This window comes from Aotus nancymaae, unplaced genomic scaffold (assembly GCF_030222135.1).
Source record: "Aotus nancymaae isolate 86718 unplaced genomic scaffold, 86718_ANA_hifiasm-v0.15.2.pri h1tg000087l, whole genome shotgun sequence".
Lineage (NCBI taxonomy): Eukaryota > Metazoa > Chordata > Mammalia > Primates > Aotidae > Aotus > Aotus nancymaae.
The window spans coordinates 619,478-641,878 of record NW_026988502.1 but is presented as its reverse complement, the minus strand read 5'-3'; the positions used below and the strand labels follow the sequence as shown (position 1 = coordinate 641,878).

The 22,401-nt window shown below is 53.9% G+C and overlaps 1 pseudogene; it reads right to left on the bottom strand.

The window, feature by feature from the left end:
- Positions 1-1,677: 1,677 nt before the first annotated feature.
- Positions 1,678-21,370, bottom strand: LOC105727613 (putative GTP-binding protein 6; annotated as a pseudogene).
- Positions 21,371-22,401: the final 1,031 nt, after the last annotated feature.

Sequence of the window (22,401 nt, the reverse complement as noted above, 5' to 3'; positions counted from 1 at the left end):
AGCTACTCGGGAGGCTGAGGCAGAAGAATCGCTTGAACCCAGGAGGCAGAGGTTGCAGTGAGCTGAGATTATGCCACTGCACGCCAGCCTGGGCGACAGAGCAAGACTCTGTCTTGAAAAAAAAAAAAAATCCCAGCATTCTGGGAGGCCGAGGTGGTAGGATCATGAGGTCGGGAGTTCGAGACCATCCTGGCCAACATGGTGAAACACCGTCTCTACTAAAAATAGAAAAATTAGCCAGGCATGGTGGCAGGCACCTGTAATCTCAGCTACTTGGGAGGCAGAGGTTGTAGTGAGCTGAGATTGCACCACTGCACTGCAGCCTGGGTGACAGAGCAAGACTCTGTCTAAAAAAAAAATTAAGAAAAAGTTAGATGTATCATGAATGTGTGTGTATGTGGATGCTAGTTTATTTTCTCACTATGATAAAATTACAAAATAAAAAAAAAAGCTTAGTGCAAACTATTCATTGATCAGAGCTGTTTTTGTTTTTTTGAGACAGTCTTGCCCCAGGCTGGAGCGCAGTGGCGCGATCTCGGCTCACTGCAACCTCCACCTCCAGGACTCAAGCGATTCTCCCGCCTCAGCCTTCTGAGTAGCTGGGACTACAGGCACGAACCACCACAGGTGGCTAATTTTTTGTATTTTAGTAAAGAGGTTTCACGATATTGCCCAGGGTGGTCTCAAACTCCTGAGCTCAATCGATCCACCTGCCTCGGACTCTCAAAATGTTGGGATTATATGTGTGAGCCACTGTGCCCGTGAGCCACAGCCCCTGGCCAGCTTTCTATCTTTCCTCCTGGTTTTTTTTTTTTTTTTTTTTTTTTTTTTTTTGTACATAGGGTCTTGCTCTGTTGCCCAGGCTGGAATGCAATGACTCAATCTCAGCTCACTGTTACCTCCACCTCCCAGGTTCCAGCCATTCTCCTGGGTCAGCCTCCTGAGTAGCTGGGATTAAAGACGCCCACCACCAGGCCTGGCTGATTTTTGTATTTGTCATGGAGATGGAGTTTCACCATGTTGGCCGGGCTGGTCTCGAACACCTGACCTCAAGCGATCCACCTCCTCGGCCTCTCAAAATGTTGGATTACAGGCGTCAGCCATTGCGTGTGATGTAATTTTTTATTTTTTGTAGAGATGAGGATCCCACTCTGTTGCCCAGGCTGGCTTCAAAGTCCTGAGCTCAGGTGATCCTCCTGCCTCGGCCTCCCTAATTCTCGGGGTTACAGGTGTCAGCTTCTGTGTCCAGCTGGAGAATCACTTGAACCCCGGAGGTGGAGGTTGCAGTGAGCTGAGATCGGTCACTGCACTCCAGCCTGGACAAAGTGAGACTCCACCTCAAAAAAAAAAAAAAAAAAAAAAAAAGCTTACCCCAAAGCATTCATTGATCAGAGCTTTCTGTCGTTCAGGCTGGAGTGCAGTTCTGTGACCTCAGCTCATTACAACCTCCGCCTCCCAGGTTCAAGTGACTCTCCTGCCTCAGCCTCCAGAGTAGCTGGGATTACAGGCATGCACCACCACGCCTGGCAAATTTTTATATTGTTAGTAGAGATGGGGTTTCACTGTGTTGGCCAGGCTGGTCTCAAACTCCTGACCTCAGGTTTTCTGCCCACGTCGGGGTTCCAAAGTCTTGGGATGACAGACGTAAGCCACCGTATCCAGCTGGAGCCTGCTTTCTTATTGGTAGGGAGTCCTATAGTGTTTGAGCGTCGGTGAGTACAGATTAGGCGCCTGTTGTATGCACACTGACTCCACAGTACACATTTGCTGCGAACTCATTCAGAAATTTCTCACCTTGTCTCTGCATCGTAAAGCTTTTGGGGACTCCACAGGTCCTTCTGCACCCTAAAGGAGCCCTGTCTGAGCCAGAGACAGGCCACCAGAACACCATCCCCTCTCCCACGCCAGGAGGCTGCCGCTCACCTGAGCTGGGCCCCCGGCCAGCCGGACACGGAGGGGGAGGACCTGTCTCCCCGTGGCCTTCAACACCGCTGCATCGAGCTCAGCCTTCAGCTCCTGGAGTCCATGCCCCAGCAGGGCAGACATGGGCACGACGTTCGGTTCCGTGGGGTGGTAGCTGCAAGGGTGGGGAGGCCACAGAGTCCGCTCAGCCTCAGGGCCACAGGCCGGCAGAAAGCAGGGGTCCCAGAGTCAGCCACCCGTGGGGCACAGCCTGGGGAAGCTCCTGGTGTCCTGAGTGTCACTGCTGAGGTTCAGATGAGGAGAGGGGGCATCTCCCCATGTGGCTTGAGCACATGCAGGGAAAGGAGATGTTTGTGAAAAGCAGGGTCACCAGGAGTGAGCTGCCCACGAGACACGGGCTCGGGCAGCAACCTCTGCCTCCTGGGTTCAACCATTCTCCCTGCGTCAGCCTGTGTGCCAGCGGTCAGCAGTTCACACGAGGGCAGGGTCTCCAGCGCCTGCAGGGGAAGGCGTGAGACGAGTGTGGGTGCCAGGGCCGGACTCACCCGGGCACCGGGTCCACCTTGTTGTGAACCTGCAGCATGGAGTCCAGGAGCAGGGTGGGCAGCCGCAGCCTGTGCAGCATGGACACGACGCTGGCTTTCTGGAGCTCCGCCTTGGGGTGGCTGACGTCCCTCATGTGCAGGATCAGATCCTACAAGTGCCGGGCATGCAGTCAGAGCCCTAACCCCACCAAGCTTGCAGGCAGGCCCGGGAGAGGGGTTCCCACGAGTTCCCAAGGCCAGCGTGGGGGTGGGAGCTACCCCCATGTACAGGCCCTCGGACACCCCAGGATGGGGGTGCTGGGTTTACACTGGACGGAGCCCCACCCAACTCCACATACCTCACCTCCCGCAGCACAGGTGACAAGTCTGCACCCCCAGACCCACAAACAAGGTGGTGTCACAAATGACCACTCAGCCGCCACATGCCAGCCACTGCTTCCTCATTCAGTGCTTTGGGTGGCTTCATCCCACTGTGAAATCGTTTTACTTTTTTCTTGAGACAGAGTTTCGCTCTTGTCCCCCAGGCTGCAGTGTGACGGCACGATCTCAGCTCACTGCAACCTCCGCTTCCTGGGTTCAAGTGATTCTCCTGCCTCAGCCTCCCCAGTAGGTGGTATTACAGGCGCCTGCCACCATGCCCGGCCAATTTTTGTATTTTTAGCAGAGACAAGGTTTCACCATGTTGGCCAGGCTGGTCTCGAACCCCTGACCTCAAATGATCCACCCGCCTCGGCCTCCCAAAGTGCTGGGATGACAGGTGTGAGCTGCTGCTCCCGGCCCTGTGTATATGGGCTCATCACGGTGGCTGAGTGTGGGTGACACTGGGGCCACTGCTCAGCCTCGGCCCCAGGGTCAAGGGATGCTTGTGGGACACTAAGTCTGAGGCCGAGGAGACAGTTGTTATTCTGCCCCGAGTGGTGCGGGTGTCCCAGAGCCTGGCCCCTGGTCTGAGTGGGCGTCCGAGGGCTTGGCCCCTTGGCTGATGGGGTGTCTCAGAGATGGTCCCTGGTCTCAGTGGGTGTCTGAGAACCTGGCCAGTGGGCTGAGTGGGCGTCCGAGGGCTGGTCCTTGGTCCAAGTGGGGTCTGAGACCCCGGCCTCTCTCATTGGCTGTCTGAGACCCCGGCCCCTGGTCTGAGTGGGTGTCTGAGACCCCAGCCCGTCTCAATGGGTGTCCAAGACCCCGGCCCGTGGTCCGAGTGGGTGTCTGAGACCTCAGCCTCTGTCTCAGTGGGTGTCCACAGCCACCCGCAGCCCTGACTCACCGAGTGGGCCACATCTTCCAGGGTGGCAGAGAAGGACTCGATGAGGCCATGTGGCAGCTGGGACAAGAACCCGACGGCATCCATGTATAGGACGGTCAGGCGTGAGGGCAGCGCCCCCACGTGGGCTGTAACGTCTAGCGTGGCAAACAGCTGGTCCCGCGGCTGCAAGTCAGTGTCTCCCGTCAGTGCCTTCATCAGCATGGTCTTCCTTCGGAGGGCATGGAGATCAGGGGCTCAGGCGGAGCCACACCTGGGTCCTCAGAGTGGAGACCACAGCACCCTCTTGGGCAGTGGCACCCCGGGTGCCAGGTCCCTGAGCTCCCCAGGCACCCCTGGGCCACACACGACATGCAGGACTAAGCCACTGTGGCTGCTCTCAGGCCGGATGCAGCAGGGCCACTGTGTAGACACAGGGGAGCTGGTGGTGTAGACAGGTGAACATGAGATGGTGTGGATGGGAAGATGGTGTAGATGGAGGGAGGTGGTGGTGTAGAAGCGTGGGTGTGTGGATGGGGTGGTGGTGCTGTGGATGGGAGGATGGGGTACATGGCATTGTCACCACAGCTGCTGTACCCACCATGCAGACCACGGGATCCCCTTTCCCTGGGTGAGTCCTCACCACAGCTGGTGTATGCACCACGGGGAGCCCCCTCCCCGTGCAAGTCCTCACCACAGCTGGTGTACCACACACAGAGACCATGGAACCCCTTCCCTGGGCACATGGTCACTTCAGCTGGTGTACCCCACCAAGAGACCATGGGACCCCCTCCCCTGGGTGCATGCTCACTGCAGTTGGTGTACCCCACCATGGAGACCATGGGGAACTCACGTCTTGCACGCTGCCGCCACAGCAGGTGCCTCTTCTTCTGAAGCCCGTCCAGGGCCTTCCTCATCTTGGCCTCCTTGTCTTTGAGGAGACGCTGCTGCACCTGCATGAACGATTCTCCTAAAAACACACAAGACAGGGCGGTGAGCCAGGCCGGGATAGGCGTGGGAGCGGGAGGTGCCACTGAGGGTCTACAGGGGCTGCTCCTCCTGCTGCAGCATTTAGGGGCCCTGCCGCGTTCCTGGCAGTGGCCCCAACACTCCCTTTCCCTGAGAAAGGGCTGCGCTCAGCCGGGCGCGGTGGCTCACACCTGTCATCTGGCACTTTGGGAGGCCGAGGTGGGCGGATCATGAGGACAGGAGTTCGAGAGCAGCCTGGCCAATATGGTGAAACCCCATCTTTACTAAAAATACAAAAATTAGCCAGGTGTGGTGGTGGGCGCCTGTAATCCCCGCTACGCGGGAGGCTGAGGCGGGAGAATCGCTTGAACCCGAGAGGTGGAGCTTTCAGTGAGCTGAGATCATGCCACTGCACTCCAGCCTGGGCCAGAGCCAGACTGCATCTCAAAAAGAAAAAGTCTTGAGCACTACGGAGGCTTCTAAGTGGGGCACAGCTGGGATGTCATCGTGAGGGGCTCAATGGGGCTCCTTTGGCATCCTAAGTCCCAGAACCTGGGAATGGGACCTGATTTGTAAATACCCTCTTTGTACGAAATCAAGACATCATCCTAGGTTAGGGTTGGGCCTGAATGCAAAGATCCATGTCCTTCTTAAAAGGTAGAGGCTGGAGTGATGTGGCCACAAGCCAGGGATACCTGGCGCCCCCAGGAGCTGGGAGAGGCAGAAGGAGCCTCTGGAGGCTTTTGGTCTCCAGGATGGGTGTGCACAGATTCCTGCTGTTTCAATCCACACTTTGTGGCTACTTATGTCAGCAATACCTCACAGAACCACCACCATCTCCTGTCTCCACAGACGTAACAAGGAGACGGAGCCCCCAGCCGGCCCCCACCCTGTCGGAATCCTTCAGGGCAGCTGCTGACAACCACGTTCTCAGGATGTCCTGGGGTGCTGCACCCAGCCAGAGTGACCTGACCCCATGATGTAGCGGGAGCTGGATCCTCCTCAGTGAAGGGGGTCAATGTTCCTTTTCAGGTTCGACCTGGCATGGGAACAGGAGGGGTTCACTCTGCAGGGAAGCTCTCTCCCTCCCAGCAGAGGTCGAGGTGAAGGTGAAGGAGGCCGCAAGCCCAGGACACCTGGAGACCCCAGAAGCTGGGAGAAGCAGGAAGGGTCCTCCCCGAGAGCTTCTGGAGGGAACTGGATGATTCCATTTTAATGGGTTAAATAGTGATGCCCAAAATAGAGGTTTATGTCTTGTTTCGCACGACCTGTGAATGGGACGTTATTTAGAAATAAGGTGTCTGCAAATGTAATTAGTTAAGGATCTTGAGATGAGGTCACCCTGGATTAGGATAAGTCTTAAATCCAATGACAGGTGTCCTTCTAGGAGACAGAAGGGGAGGGCCGGGCGCAGTGGCACGCACCTGTAATCCCAGCACCTTGGGAGGCCAAGGCAGGTGGATCATGAGGTCAGGAGATCAAACCATCCTGGCCAAGGAGATCAAAATATCCTGGCCAACATGGTGAAACCTCGTCTCTACTAAAATATAAAAAAACTAGCTGGGCTTGGTTGTGGGCACCTGTAGTTCCAGCTACCTGGGAGACTGAGGCAGGAGAATCGCTTGAATCTGGGAGGTGGAGGTTGTGCTGAGCTGAGATCCAGCCACTGCACTGCAGCCTGGGTGACTGGGCAAGACTCTGTCTCAAAAAAAAAAAAAAAATTGTAGACAGACACAGAGGAGAAGTCCACGTGGAGACGGAGGCAGAGACTGGCGTGATGTGGCCACAAGCCAGGGACACCTGGCACCCCCAGGAGCTGGGAGAGGCAGGAAGGATCCTCCCCGAGAGCTTCTGGAGGTAACTGGATGATTCCATTTTACTGGGTTAAATAGTGACGCCCCAAATAGATGTTTATGTCTTGTTCCCCAGGACCTGTGAATGGGACGTTATTTAGAAATAAGGTCTCTGCAAATGAAATTAGTTAAGGATCTTGAGATGAGGTCACGCTGGATTAGGGACAGTCTTAAATCCAATGACAAATGTCCTTCTAGGAGACAGAAGGGGAGACTCAGACAAAGAGGAGGAGCCTACGTGGATTTGGAGGCGGACACTGGAGTGATGCGGCCGCAAGCCAGGGACACCTGGCGCCCCCAGGAGCTGGGAGAGGCAGGAAGGAGCCTCCAGAGAGAAGTGGATACAACTGCAGTGGATTGTCAACAGTAGCCCCCAGAAAGATCGGTCCACATCCTAAAGCCCAGAACCTGTGAATTAGTGGGGCCTCTGGGCAGAAGGGAGGAGCTGGTGTTGGGGTCCCACTGGGTGTGTAGCTCATGCATTGTGAGTGAGGAGTGTCCCAGGCCGAGGGGACCTACCTAGTGGGGAGTGGGGTGGGGTGGGGAGAGAGTGCTCCCACAGTGCTTTTCTTACTCTCATATACCCCCAGAACCACCAAACACGTGAGTACAGAATGGAGGGGCTGCGGGGTGGGCGTGATGGTTGGCCTGGGCGTCCCGAGGTACCTGAGGAGCGGGATCTCTGCCAGGGCCATCTGCAGCCAGGCCTCCTTCATGCAGGCGTTGCAGCGGAAAATGTGCAGGATGATGGTAAAGCAGTCAAACACCTCCACGCCCGAGGCGGCTTCCAGTTCTTTCTAGAGAAGGAGAGAGTGAGCTGGGCCTGGCGACTCACACCTGCAACCCCAGCACTTTGGGAGGCCAAGGCAGGTGGATCACCTGAGGTCAGGACTTCGAGACCAGCCTGGCCAAAATACTGAAAACCTGTCTCTACTAAAAATACAAAAATTAGCTGGGTGTGTTGGTGGGCACCTGTCATCCCAACTACTCAGGAGGCTGAGGCAGCTGAATTGCTTGAACCTGGGAGGTAGAGGTTGCAGTGGGCCGAGATCATGGTGACACTGCCCTCCAGCTTGAGTGACAGAGTCAGATTCTGTCAAAAAAAAAGAAAAGGAGAGAGCAAATGAGAAGCCAGAGGGGAAGGCCAGGCCCTAGTGGCCAGCCTCACAGGGAGGAGGACATTCCATCACGCCTTAAAGCCACTATCACCCCATCTGGCCCCTGCCTGGCGGGACGCTCTAGCATCCACTCGTTCACCGCGTGGAGCGTGGGAGGAAACAAAGCAAAGCCACATTCTGGAATACCTTGGTTGGGGCAGCCATCCTCTCCACATTCAGGAAGACGCATGTGATGTCCGGAGATTGTCAGATCCTCTCTAAAGGAAAGGGAGTCTCGTCAGTGGCCATCCGTCCAGACCTGTGGACTGCGGGATGAGCCATGAGGCCCTTTGTGGGGTGCGCCGTGGAGGGCACGGTTCACAGACATCCCTGACCTGAGCACCAGACCCAGGATCCAGGAAATCAGCATTGGAGCGATGTCTCTAGGGGTGTGTGTTTCATGTACACAGACGTGTACACGGTGAACACATCCTGGCGGAGACACACACACAAGGTAAACACATCCCAACAGGGACACACACATCTCACACACACGCACGCATGGTAAATGCATCCCAGTGGAGACACACACATACACACACACGGGGAACACATCGCAGTTGGGACACACACACACAGTGAACACATCGTGACATGGACAGACACAAACACATGGTGAACACATCCCAGTGTGGAGACACACACACACACGGAGAACACATTCCAGTTGGGACACGCACACATACATGGGGAACATATCCCAGTGGGGACACCCACACACCCCTCACACAGTGAACACATTGTGACATGAACAGAGACACATGGTGAACACATCCCAGTGGGGACACACACACAAGGTGAACACATCCCAGTTGGGACACACACACTCACACAGTGAACACATCCCCGTGGGGGAGACAACCCCCACACACACACTGTGGACACATTGCAGTGGGGACGCCCACACACACACAGGGTGAACACATCCCTGTGGGGAGACACACACACACACACGGTGAACACATCCCTGTGGGGAGACACACACACGGAGGACACATTGCAGTGGGGGCACACACACATGGTGAACACCTCCCTGTGGGGAGACAGACACACACACACGGTGAACACATCCCTGTGGGGAGACACACACACACGGAGGACACATTGCAGTGAGGACACACACACATGGTGAACACCTCCCTGTGGGGACACACACACACACACGGTGAACACATCCCGACAGGGACAGACACATGTATACACACGCACGCACACACACACACACACAGAGTGAAAACATCGTGACAGGGACAGACACAGAGTCCCGGTGGACACATCCCAGTGGGGACACACATACACGGTGAACACATGGTGGGCCAGACACACACAGAAACATGGTGAACACATCCCAGCCCCGATGAGATGCCGAGATGCCTCTGAATCAGGCACAGAAGCAGACTCCCACCTCAGCTAGTTAGTAAGTTAGTTAGCAGTAGTAGTAGCAGTTAGTAGGGTCTTACCCACTCTGCACTGTCAGCCGGATGGTCAAAAACTTGGAAGCACAAGGGCCCCCACACAGGACCCCACGCTAAGAGAGTGCATGGAGGAGGGACACAGGTCTAGCCTCCCACCCCTCCAGCTCCTATTTATGTGGGCTCCCAGCTCACCTGGACCACCCACTCATGGGCCCACTTCCCCTCTGTCCCAGCGAGACCCCTTTCCTTCCACACGTCTGAGTTGAATGTTCTCGGGAGCAACAGATGGGAAAGGAGGTTTGGGGAGGGAGCAGGTGTGGACGGACTCACCTGTCAGGTGCTCAAAGTTCCCTCTGCCAAAGACAAGCTTCTTCTCTGGCGTTCTGGTGGACACGACCATCGTCTGCACCATGGACCAGCCGTCCAGAATGTGCACCAGTACTGTGGCCTTTGCTACCTGTCACTCAGCTCTGGGGACACAAGGTCCACCTTGAGGGACGCTTCCTTTTGGGGTAGATCCAGGGCCCCAACCACACCTGCCCGGCGTGTCCTTCTCCTGGCCTTGACCGTAGGGCCTCTAAGTAGGACTCTGGCCAGGGAAGGATGCTGGAGCCACCATGGGACATGAGGACTCCCCAACCTGCCTTATATAGGATTTGGGGTCCAGGTGGACACAGCAGGGAACTAGGGAGCTAGGGGTGCTCAGGGATAACTCAGGAACCACAGGCAGGGTTAGGGGGAGGAAATGCAGGAGGTCTCGGTACCGTTCTGAGCAGTTTGGGGCTTCCACTGTCCCAAGAGTTGCCCATTTTGGAAAACACCCTTGAAGGAGAACCGCTCTTCGGCTACAGGGGCTTCCAAGGGAGATGTCAACAGTCTTGAGACTCTGGCACCTGCAGTGACTTAGGGATTTGGATTTCCTCCTGGAGAGTGGGGCAGGGGACTGGACACAGATGGTCTGCTAGACACCCTCCCTTCCCTGACCCCAAAAACACTGTGCCTACCTTGAACCCAGGGCAAGAAAAACGGGTTCTCATCGCCAAGACACGGCCCGGCCTGGCCTGGCCCACCCCACCCCACCCCACCTAACCCCAGGGGCTTCTCCCCATAAGCTCCGCCCCAGCCCTTTTCACCCCATAGGCTCCTCTCCCCAAAGCCCTGCCCATGCACCTCCACCTACGAAATCCTCCCCTCAGAGCCCCGCCCCTTCAGAGCCATGCTCTTGCATCTCCACCCATCAGATCCTCTCCTCAGAGCATCGCCCCTTGAAGCCTCGCCCACTACACCACTTGTGATCTTCCCCTCAGAGCCCCCGCCCCTGCGTCTCCACCTGAGTGTCTTCCATCAGAGCCCCGTCCCTGAATCTCCACCTATGAGATTGTCCCCTCAGCGCCCAGCCCCTGAGTCTCCACCAATGAGACCCTCCCTGCAGGGGCCCTCCCGCAGAGTGCCAGCTCCTGTTTCTCCCCTGCAACCCCCCGCTGTGTACACCTCACTTCATGTGCAGCTTCCCAGGGCCCCACTTGACATCGGGGTGGACCAGACACACGCGCTGGGTCCCCGCCGGCAGCAGAGGCTCCCTCTGCAGCAGATCCTCCTCTGCGTCCTCATCCGCTTCTTCCGGCTACTCCTCGTCCTCTCCCGGGCAGCTTCGGCCTCCGTCCGCCCACAGGCCGCACCCTCGGCCCCATGGCCCCTCCAGATTCCCGGGGACCCCACGGCCGAAAGCAGCGAGACCATGGATCAGAGCTCTATGCAGAGGGGAGGTGGGTGCCCTGCCCGGGTCTCACAGGCTGCATCCTGCTGTCAGGCTGTCCTCTCATCTGTACTCCAGGTCTGCTTTCAGGCTCACTCGAGAGTGTTTGTGGAAGTCAGTTACTGAGTTTGTAGGACTGAGGTCCCCCAGGACACCTCCAAAGACAATTAGCAACCAGGGTCCCTCCTTCCCTCCATGCCGGCTGGGAAGGCTCCCTCTTTGCACCACGGAGGAATCTTAAGTAACATTTTATAGTCATGGGAGTGACTCCCACACCATTTGCCACAGAACAGAACCTATCCCTCATCCACACTCGAGGGAAAGGATTATACCGCAGAGTTAGGAGGGGAACTTGGAGGCCACCCTGAAACTCTGCCAACCACACTTCTCTTCTGCACTACCAGGACCTCCAGAGTGACCTGGCTTGGAGGCTGGTCTTGCACTGTTTGCTCTGCTGTTTGCACCCTGAGAATCCTCACCATGGAGGGCCAGGTACAGCTGGCCTACAGAGGGTAGACCCAGGCCGCACTCCTTCCCACAGAGTGTGAGGGACCCAGGCCACCCTCCTTCCCACAGAGGGTGAGGGACCCAGGCTGCCCTCCTTCCCACAGAGGGTAAGGAACCAGGCTGCCCTCCTTCCCGCAGAAGGTAAAGGACCCAGGCCACCCTCCTTCCTGCAGAGGGTGAGGGACCCAAGTCGCCCTCCTTCCCCTAGGACACACGCTACACATGGCCAGCCCTGGATCATGTGACAGCCATTGGCTAGCATCCTTTAAACGCGGGAGGTAGGGGTGGTTTCTGTAATTGTAAATGAAGATCTCAACCAAAGGTCATGCAATCGCTCCAACCATCTTCTACAACCAAATCCCCACCAGCAGCATTAGTGCTGTGGCCATAAACTTCTCTGACAAGGGCCTGAGACCTGATTCCCTCCCCTTCGGAGACACAATTTGTCGTGACTGCACAGAACAACCCTTTCTCCTGTTCGTGCATGTGACCAAGTGAGGGAAGAGGAGGTTGTTCCTGCAGCCACAGTGAACAGTGTAGAGACTTCTTACAAAGCTAGGCACGGTCTCACCTAGTATCCAGCAATCATGCCATGGCTATTTACCCAACTGATGTGAAAATGTATGTCCATACAAAAAAACTGCATCCAGATGTTGTGAGCAGCTTTATTTACACTCACCCAAAACTGGAAGCGACGAAGATGCCCTTTAGTAGGTGAGTGGCTAAAGAAACGAACACTTCATGTGATGGAATATGATTCAGCAATAAACAGAATAGTTATCAAGCTGCACAAAGACATGGATACATCCTACATGCATAGCACTAAGTGAAAGAAGTCCCTCAAAAGAAACTGGAGAAGAGTTGCTTCCGGCAGGAGTGTGGCTTAACAAATAGGAAGCCCCTATTTGTGTATTCTGGAATCGCACAGTTAAGTGAGTGGACGCTGATGGTGGGAGCCTTTTTCTCAGTGCTAGAGAGGAAGTTCACAGATAAGCAAGAGGAGGAGGCTGGAAGGATCCATGTGGGCATGGGTTAGTGGAGGAGACGTTGGTAGGAACTCAGGTCTAGTTTAATGCAAACGTAGATGGATACACATAGAGATGTTTACATGTATCCATACGCGACTTCTTTGATGCACAGCCATTTCCTTGCTCTGTCGGCTGAGAGGGCCTAGAAGCAATGACACCCCAGTAGCCGTGAGCACACCTAGCACCCTGATCTTGGTTTCTGCCATTCTTCAACTCTAAAGGAGCCAGAGCTCCTGGGAGAAATGGCTGCGTCTTGGGCTGGGTCAGGAAATAGGCTAGATGAGGCTGGAGCATATCCTTGTGCTGGAAAGTAAGGACGTGCCCCACAAATCCCGATGACAGGCTGTGTCCCAGGGGCACAGAAGCCAACTGAAAGCTCCCTGTGGCCAGAGTGGAACCATTTCAGCAAACTGTAATAAATAATGTAGTAGTGGATTATAACCCAAAGTACAAAATAAATATGCATGAGTCCACACCAATGTAAATAAACTGTTGAATAAATGAAGAACAATAGGCAAGGCTCCCATGTCCCTAAATTCTAAATAATTTCCATAGATATGCTACCTCAAGGAAATGGAGCATAACCCCCCACTCCTCAAGTGCTGGCTGCACATGGTGATTTCCTTCCAAGGAATATAAAAAGGGAATGGGGTGGGGCAGCTTATAAGCAGAAACAACACGCAGACGCAACCTCATCCTGAGGACCAAATCCAACATCAGTCAGCCATCCATCATGTGGATAGCTCGCCGCTGCCACTGTCCCAGTGTTTATGGCCCCCACAATTCACATATGCAGCCTAACCCCCATGGTGCTGATTTAGGAGGTGGGGACTTTGGAAGGCTGGAAGGTGATTCAGTCATGAGGGTGGAGCTCTTCTTAGTGGGATGAGGATGAGTGGCCTTGTAAAGGAGACCCCAGCAGGCCCCTCACCCCTCCACCCTGTGAGGACACAGCTGGACGGCACCAGCTGAGACAGCGTGTCCTCGGTCTTAACCTTCCAGCCTCCAAAACTCTGAGGAATAACTGGTTTATGAGCCTCCCAGCCTGTGGTATTTTGTCCCAGCAGCCCGAGGTAAGACTTGCTTGCCCGTGGTATGATGTGAGCGGAGGGCATTTGCCTCTGTGATCTCCTCCCCAAACCCACAACCCCAAACACGTTCCAATCCAGGGAGACTCTACAAAATACCCGATCAGTACCCCTCAAACTGTCAAGGTTCTCAAAACCGAGGAAAGTCTGAGAAACTGCCAGAGCTATGGAGGCCTGGAAACACATGGCAGCTGAATGTGATGTGGTGTCCGGGTGGGATTCTGGAACACAAAAGGACATTAGGGCAAAAACAGGGGAAATGTTAATAAAGCAGAGACTTCAGTTCATACGAGGGTATCCATATCAGTCCACTAACTGCGACAGATACTCAATGCTAATGGCAGATGTAGGTAATAGGATAGCCTAGCGTAGGGTGTGTGGGAACTCAGCAACCTTCTCCCAGCTTCTCTGCGTGTCTGATGGTATTCTAAGCATGAAGGTTTAGTGCGTGTGTGCGCACACACATACACGTGTATACATACCACCCCAAGTCACAGAGTTGTGCTCTGTACCAGGCTGGCGTTTCCCTCAGTTGGTAATGACCCAGCTTTCCCCCACCCCCGGGGAAATTCCAGGAGCAGCAAGCAGGTAGGACTAAGGTGACTCACACACCTTCCCATGGCCCAGCAATCTCACCCACAGGTCACACCTGAGAGAAGAGAGGCCTGGAGGAGACCGCAGTATGAACTCATGTCCAGTTTAATGCAGTTTAATGCAGGTCCACAAAAAACACACAGGCAGGGACGATCCGAGGAGCTTTATTCTGCCTCCCTCCCTCACTCCCCGCCAGCACCCTTGGGCCCAGGAGTATTGCACCACAAGATGTCTACTTGCTCGTGTAAGGCAGGCCCAGAGATGAGCTCACCCCCTAAAGAGCAGGCCCTGCTTGTGCCAGCCATGGTCTGCCAGGCAGCTCGGTGTTAGCTGTATGAGAGGTGCAGTGCAAAGGAACCTTTGGCCTGCCCCTGCTTGGCCTAGCTCCCCAGGGAAGCAGGCACAGAGCATCTGGCCACAGCACCTCACTGGCCAGGGCACTGCCACCAATCCCTGCATGTCCCTTTCTCATGAGCAACGCTGACTCCAAGGAAGCCTTGGCCTGTGAGGACAGATGGGGGCAGAGGTAGGAAGGAGGCCCCACCTGTATCAGTAAGGCAGTCTTTCGTCATTTTAAGAAAAATTCAAAGGAATATGGCTAACTGCTAACACCTGTGTGTTGGGATAGTGTTTTTGTATGTGCCCATTTATATTTTGTACTTTCTGCATGTTGAAAATGTTTCACTTTAAAAAAGATTTTAAAACAATGGCGATTGCTAAAGTAAAAAAGGAAAAATAATTATTTTGTTACCTCACCTATTCTCCAGAAAACGTAACCTGTTCATACTCAATACTTATTTCTAAGCATTCATTTGCAATTTAATTACTGAATTTTGCATTCAACTTGCATTTATTTTTTTAAAGATGGGGTTTCACCATGATGGCCAGGCTGGTCTTGAACTCCTGACCTCAGGTGATCCACCCACCTCAACCTCTCAAAGTGCTGGGATTACAGGCGTGAGCCACCGCGCCCAGCAGCGTTTTTGTATTTAATCATTAAACGTGAAATTATATAATGTCAGCTTGCCTTTTCAAAGTGTGCACTGCAGTGGTATTTGCGGCAGTCACAGGTTGGGAAGATAGTTTTTTTTTTTTTGAGACCAATTCTGGCTCTGTAGTTTTGGAAGCAGGAAAGAAAAAGAAGTTTCCAAACCCCCAAATCATGAAGCTAAAAATAAAATTCAAGCTGGCAATTGATTAGGGCCAACCTGCCTCTTGTTCTGTTCAGTCACCCTCTGCTCACTGAGATAGATGCATATTTGATTGCCTCCTTTGGAAAGGCTCATCAGAAACTCAAAAGAGTTTCTCCCTCCGGCTTCCAGTCTTCCTTCTGTTGTTCCAGCTGTCCCGCTTTTCCTGACCGAATCATGTTCACCTTGCATATTCATGTCTCTTGTCTCCCTAGAACATATAAAACTGAGATGGGCCCCGACCACCCTGGGCACCTGTGGTCAGGACCTTCTGAGGCTGGGTCACGGGTGTGTGTCATGACTCGGTGAAATAAAACTTTCTAGATTAACTGAGACCTGTCTCATATTCTCGGGGCTCACAGGGGTCACGGCGGGGGTTGCTGGGTCCGAGGACGATGTCCATAGGGTGAATTCTTAATTTTTCTTTTTTTCAGACAGAGTCTTGTGCTGTTGACCAGGCTGGAGTGCAGTGACAAGATCTCGGCTCACTGCAACCTCTTGGCTAATTTTGGTATTTTTAGTAGAGATGGGGTTTCACTATGTTGGCCAGGCTGGTCTCGAACTCCTGACCTCAGGTGATCCGGCCTCCTCGGCCTCCCAAGGTGCTGGGATTACAGGTGCGAGCCACCGTGCCCGGCTGGGTGGATTCTTTCAAACACACCCAGAAGCCACTGCATGCATTCCTGGTCTCAGCAGACTTGAATTCATGGAATCCGTGGTGAGCCCTCTGCTGTCCCTGTGACACTCTGCCCTCCTCTAAATGTCCACCAGGTGTCCTCGAGGCCCTTTGCGAGCAGACCTCAGCCTCCACCAGCACAGAGCATTTCATCTCCACCTCCCTGCGCCCCAGTAAAAGACGTAAACCACCAGGTGCAGTGGCTCACACCTGTCATCCCAGCAGTTTGGGAGGCTGAAGCAGGCAGATCATGAGGTCAGGAGTTCCAGACCAGCCTGGCCAGCATGGTGAAACCCCGTCTCGAATAAAAATACAGACATTGCCCGTGCATGGTGTCAGGTGCCTGTCATCCCAGCTGAGGCAGGGGAATCGCTTGAACCTGGGAAGTGGAGGTGACAGTGAGCCGAGATCACATCACTGCACTCCCGCCTGGGCAACAAGAGTGAGACTCCATCTCAAAAACAAAAAAGGACGTGAAGCAACATGAACAGCTTCAGGTCAGGCCTTACTGCTGGGGTGGCCCCAGGCCCCGTGGAAGTTCTTGCCAGAGACTTTCCAAAATAATTTGCTGTTTGTTCCAGCCAAGGCCAAGACACCACCTACCCCACCACCCTCTCCCAGAGCGTTTACAGAAAGGTGCTAAAGTCGAGTCCTTCCTCCAACCCTTTGAGACGTTTTTCAGCTGAGGCATGTCTGAAAGCCTCTCCTCTGAGTTGGGCCTCCTGGGAGCACAGCATGCTTTGATGTCTTGGGCTCCCAGATGCCTGCCTCTGGAATTACACCAAGAAAACCTTTAACTCCTTCTTTGCCAACTGTGCCAAGCGTCCTTCTTTGAAATTCCCACTCAGCCATGCATGAATCCAGGGTGAGGTCAGGGCACACTAGATCCTCATCCTTCTTGCTGATTAAAATCTGTTCTTGGCCAGGCATGGTGGCCCACGCCTGTCATCCCAGTACTTTGGGAGGTCGAGGTAGGCAGATCACCTGAGGTCAGGACTGCGAGACCAGACTGAGCAATATCATGAAACCCTGTCTCTACTAAAAATACAAAAATTAGCTGGGTGCGGTGGCACGTGCCTGTGATTCCAGCTACTCGGGAGGCTGAGGCAGGAGAATTCCTTGAAACTGGGAGGTGGAGGCTGCCATGAGCTGACATTGTACCACTGCACTCCAGCCTGGATGACAAGAGAGAATCTCCATCTCAGGAAAGCAAAGGAAGTTGAGGGGAGAAGGGAAGGGAAGGGGGGAGGGAAGGGGGGAAGGGAGGGGAAGAAGCGAAGGAAAGAAGCAAAGCAAAGAAGGGAATGGGGAAGTGAAGGGGGAAGGAAAGCGGAGCAGAGGGGAGGGGACGGGAGGGAAGGGGGACGGGAGGGGAGGGAAGCAGGGAAGGAAAAAAGAACAGGGAAGGAAGAGTGAGTAGAGGGGAGGGGAGGGGAGGGAGGGGAAGGGGGAAGGGGGAAAGGGAGGGGAGGTGAGGGAAGGGAACGAAAGAGGACAGGAGGGAACGGAGGAAGAGGAGGGAAGGGGAGAGGAGGGAAGGGGAGAAGAGGGAAGCGAAGGAGAAGGGGAGGGAAAGGGGAAGGGGAAGAAAGGGGAGGGGAGGGAAGGGGGAAGGGAAGGGGGAATGGGAGGGGATGGGAGGGAAGAGAAGCCGAGAAGGGAAGGAGGAGAAGAAAAGGGAGGGGATGGGAGGGGAGGGAAGGGAAGAAGGGAAGGGAAGTGAAAGGAAAAAAGAAGGAAGAAGGGAGAAAGGAAAAAAGGGAGGGAGGGAGGGGATGCAGAAGCCAGGCACAGAAACAGCCGCATTGTTGGCAGCTTGGCGTTTACCTTATTTGAACCCGGTTTCAACATTTGGCTGCCTTTGGCTGAAACTCAGCGGTAGGTAGAAGAGTAGGTTCTGGTCTATTTACACTTTGTTACCTCACAGTTCACTGTGTACAGAGAAATCTTTAGGGCGAACTGAAAATATGTCAGGAGGCAATTTCAGGAACCGTAAATGTTTCTTGTTTTTTTCTTTTTGAGATGTGATCTTGCTCCGTCGCCCAGGCTGGAGTGCAGTGGTGCGATCTCAACTCACTGCAGCGTCTGCCTCCCGGGTTCAAGCGACTCTCCTGCCTCAGCCTCCCGAGAAGCAGGGATTACAGGCGCCTGCCACCACACCCAGATAATTTTTGTGTTTTCAGTAGAGATGGGGTTTCACCATGTTGGTCAGGCTGGTTTCGAACTCCTGACCTCATGTGATCTCCCTACCTCGGCCTCCCAAAGTGCTGGAATTACAGGTGTGAGCCACCATGCCTGGCCTTTTTTCCTTTCCTTTTTTTTTAATTGCATTTTAGGTTTTGGGGTATATGTGAAAAACATGCAAAATTGTTGCATAGGTGCATACGTGGCAGTGTGATTTGCTGCCTTCCTCCCCTTCACCTATATGTGGCACTTCTCCCCATCCTCTCTCTCTCCAACTCCCCACCCCCCGCTGTCCCCCCAATCCCCTCCAACAGACCCCAGTGTATAGTGCTCCCCTCTCTGTGTCCACATGTTCCCTTTGTTCAACACCCGTCTATGAGTGAGAACATTTGATGTTTGATTTTGTGTTCTTGTGTCAGTTTGCTGAGAATGATGGTTTCCAGGTTCATCCATGTCCCTACAAAGGATGCGAACTCACCGATTTTGATGGCTGCATAATATTCCATGGTGTATATGTGCCACATTTTTCCTGTCCGGTCTATCATCGATGGGCATTTGGGTTGGTTCCAGGTCATTGCTATTGTAAACTGTGCTGCAATGAACATTCCTGTGCATATGTCCTTATAGTAGAACGATGTATAATCCTTTGGATATATACCCAGTAATGGGATTGCTGGGTCAAATGGAATTTCTATTTCTAGATCCTTGAGGAATCGCCACACTGTCTTCCACAATGGTTGAACTAATTTACACTCCCACCAACAGTGTAAAAGTGTTCCTATTTCTCCACATCCTCTCCAGCATCTGTTGTCTCCAGATTTTTTAATGATCACCATTCTAACTGGCGTGAGATGGTATCTCAATGCAGTTTTGATTTTCCTTTTTTCTTGTTTACAGACAAGATGTCACTGTGTCACCCAGGCTAGAGTGCAGTTGTATGATCATAACTCAATGTAGCCTTGACCTCCCAGGCTCAAGTGATCCTCCCCGCTCAGCCTCCCAAGTAGCTGGGAGTACAGGAGGAGGTGTGACATCGCTGTTGCTGGTACTACAAGTGCATGCCATTATGCCCAGCTAATTTCTATTTTTTCTGTAGAGACAGGGGCTGGGTACACTACCCAGGCTGGTCTGGAACTCCTGGGCTGAAGCGATCTGCCTAGCTAGGCCTCCCGTAGTCCTAGTATTTCAATCTCTGCTTACTTGATCGGTGGAAAATGGTCATCTATTTTAATGCTGAATAGTGGTGTCTCCTCACATGCGTTTTGAGAATGCCATACAAAGCCAAGTGAGTTTCCTGCCGTATGTCTGATCAGAGGTGATTTTGGTATTCGAAGGCCTGTGTTACGATTTTGAGCATGGGGATTTGGAGCATAAATGACTAGCAGGTGGACAAGTGCAGCTGGGACCTCGGTGAGGAGCCCTCATCCCTGACTCTGCCCTTCATCCCTGACTTCCTAACTCCAGGTCAGTGCTTTATTTTATTTTAGTTAGTTAGTTTTTGAGATGGAGTTTTCCTGTGTCTCCCAGGCTGGAGTGCAGTGGCACCATCTCGGCTCAGTGCAACCTCTGCCTCCTCGGTTCAAGTGATCGTCCTGCCTCAGCCTCCCCAGCAGCTGAGATTACAGGCGCCTGCCACCATGCCTGGCTAATTTTTTATGTATCTGGTACAGATGGAGTTTCACCCTGTTGGCTAGGCTGGTCTTGAACCCGTGATCTAAAGTGATTTGCCTACTTTGCCCTCCCAAAGTGCTGGGATTACAGGACTGAGCCACTGTGCCTGTCCTATTTAGTTATCTATTTGTTTTGAGACAGAGTCTCACTCTGTCACCCAGGCTGGAGTGCAGTGCCATCACCTCGGCTCACTGCAACCTCCGCCTCCTGGGCTCAAGCGATTCTCCTGCCACAGCCTCCCGAGTAGCTGGGATTACAGGCACCCGCCAACACACCCAGCTAATTTTTTATGTTTTAAGTAGGGACGTGGTTTCACCATGTTGGTCAGGCTGGTCTTGAACTCCTGACCTTGTGATCCCAAAGTGCTGGCATTACAGGCGTGAGGCACCATGCCCAGCTTCATTTATTTATTTTTGAGACGGAGTCTCTCTGTCACCCATGCTGGAGTGCAGTGGCACAATCTCACCTCACTGCAGCCTCTGCCTCCCGGGTTGAAGCAATTCTCCTGCCTCAGCCTCCTGAGTAGCTGGGATTACAGGCACCAGTCACCAACCCTGGCCTACATTTTGTACATTCTTAGTAGAGACAAGGTTTTACCTTGTTCGCCATACTGCTCTTGAACTCCTGATTTCAAGGAATCCGCCTGCCTCGGCCTCTCAAAGTTGTCTCTTTTCTCTAGTAAAGGGGTAAGACCCACCTTTGGAGACACCAGTCCGTAGCCTTTTTGCTTCTCAGGAAGGAGAGGGGGAATGGAATTGGTGATGGTTTAAAAGAAGCCAGCTCAGGCCGGGCACAGTGGCTGACACCTGTAATCCCAGCACTTTGGGAGGCTGAGGCGGGCAGATCACATGAGGTCAGGAGTTTGAGACCAGCCTTGCCAACATAGTGAAACCCCATCTCTACTGAAAATACAAAAACTTAGGAGTGGTGGCGGGTGTTGTGATCCCAGATACTTGGGAACCTGAGGCAGGAGAATCTCTTGAGCTTGGGAGGCAAAGTTTGCAGTGAGCCGAGATCACACCACTGCTCTCCAGCCTGGGCGACAGAGCAAGACTCCATATCAAAATAAATAAATAAATAAATAAATAAATAAATATTTATCTCCACCTGGTGTCCCTCCTTGCCATTGGAGGGGGTGCTCCCCGTCCTCAGTATTTGAAACTCAATCACGGGGTGATGGAATGTTCCAGTGGAGAAGAGGTCTTTGCATCACAGGTAGCGCTCCGACCAAGAGCTTCCGTACCGGGCATCGCGAGGGGTTGGCAAACGCACCTTGCGGCACACAAGGGCACTGTCAACAGGGAAGTCCGAGCATTTCCAGGGCCCCACACCCAGCCCACTTAACTCAAGCACCTTTCAAAACCCTCGGCTCACACAAGAGAGGCAGCTCCAAGGCATGGACGAGACATCCCTCAGCCGGCTGGAGGTCCCCGCCCACTGTCCGGCCCACACGCGGCGGCACAGGACACAGAGGAGGAGGAGGGGCTGGGTGCCATGACCACAGGTTCACAGCACATGAGGACAAAGACGGAGGACAGGCCCTGTGTCCAGGGTTCCAAGTCACACCAGGACATAGAGGGAAGAAAGCTGGGCCCTGTGTCCGTATGTCCACATCACACCAGGACACAGAGGGAGGACAGGCCCCGTGTCCAACGGTCCACATCACAAGAGGACATAGAGCGACGAAGGCTGGGCATTGTGTCCACACGTCCACATCACACCAGGACACAGCGAGAAGACAGGCCCTGGTTCCAGGGGTCCATGTCACACGAAGACACAGAGGAAGGACAGGCACCGTGTCCAGGGGTCCACATCACACCAGGACACAGAGGGAGGACAGGCCCCGTGTCCAGGAGTCCACATGACACCAGGACATAGAGGGAGTACAGGCCGCCTGTCCAGGGGTCCACATCACACCAGGACAAATAGGGAGGATAGGACCCACGTCCAGGTGTCCTCATCACACCAGGACATAGAGGGAGGAAGGCTGGGTCCTGTGTCCATTCGTCCACATCATACCAGGACACAGTCAGAAGACAGGCCCCGTGTCCAGGGGTTCCCATTATACCAGGACACAGAGGGAGAAAACACCCTGTGTCCAGGGGTCCACATCACACCAGGACACAGAGGGAGGACAGGCCCCATGTCTAGGGGTTCACATCACAATAGGACACAGAGAGAGTACACGCCCCATGTCCAGGGGTCAACGTCACACCAGGACAGAGAGGGAGGAAGGGTGGTCACTGTGTCCATATGTCCACATCACACCAGGATACAGAGGGAGGACATGCCCTGTGTCCAGGGGTGATTGTTACATCAGGAGACAGAGGAAGGACACTCCCCGTGTCCAGGGGTCCACATCGCACCAGGACACAGAGGAACGACAGGCTCCGTGTCTAAGAGTCCATGTCACACCATGACATAGACGGAGGAAGGCTGGGTCCTAGGTCCACACTTCCACATCACACCAGGACACAGAGGGGAGGACAGACTCCATGTTGAGGGGTTAACATCACATCAGGATAGAGATGGACGAAGGCTGGGCCCTGTGTCCACACATCCAAATCAGACCAGGACAGAGGGAGGACAGGCCCCATGGTCAGGG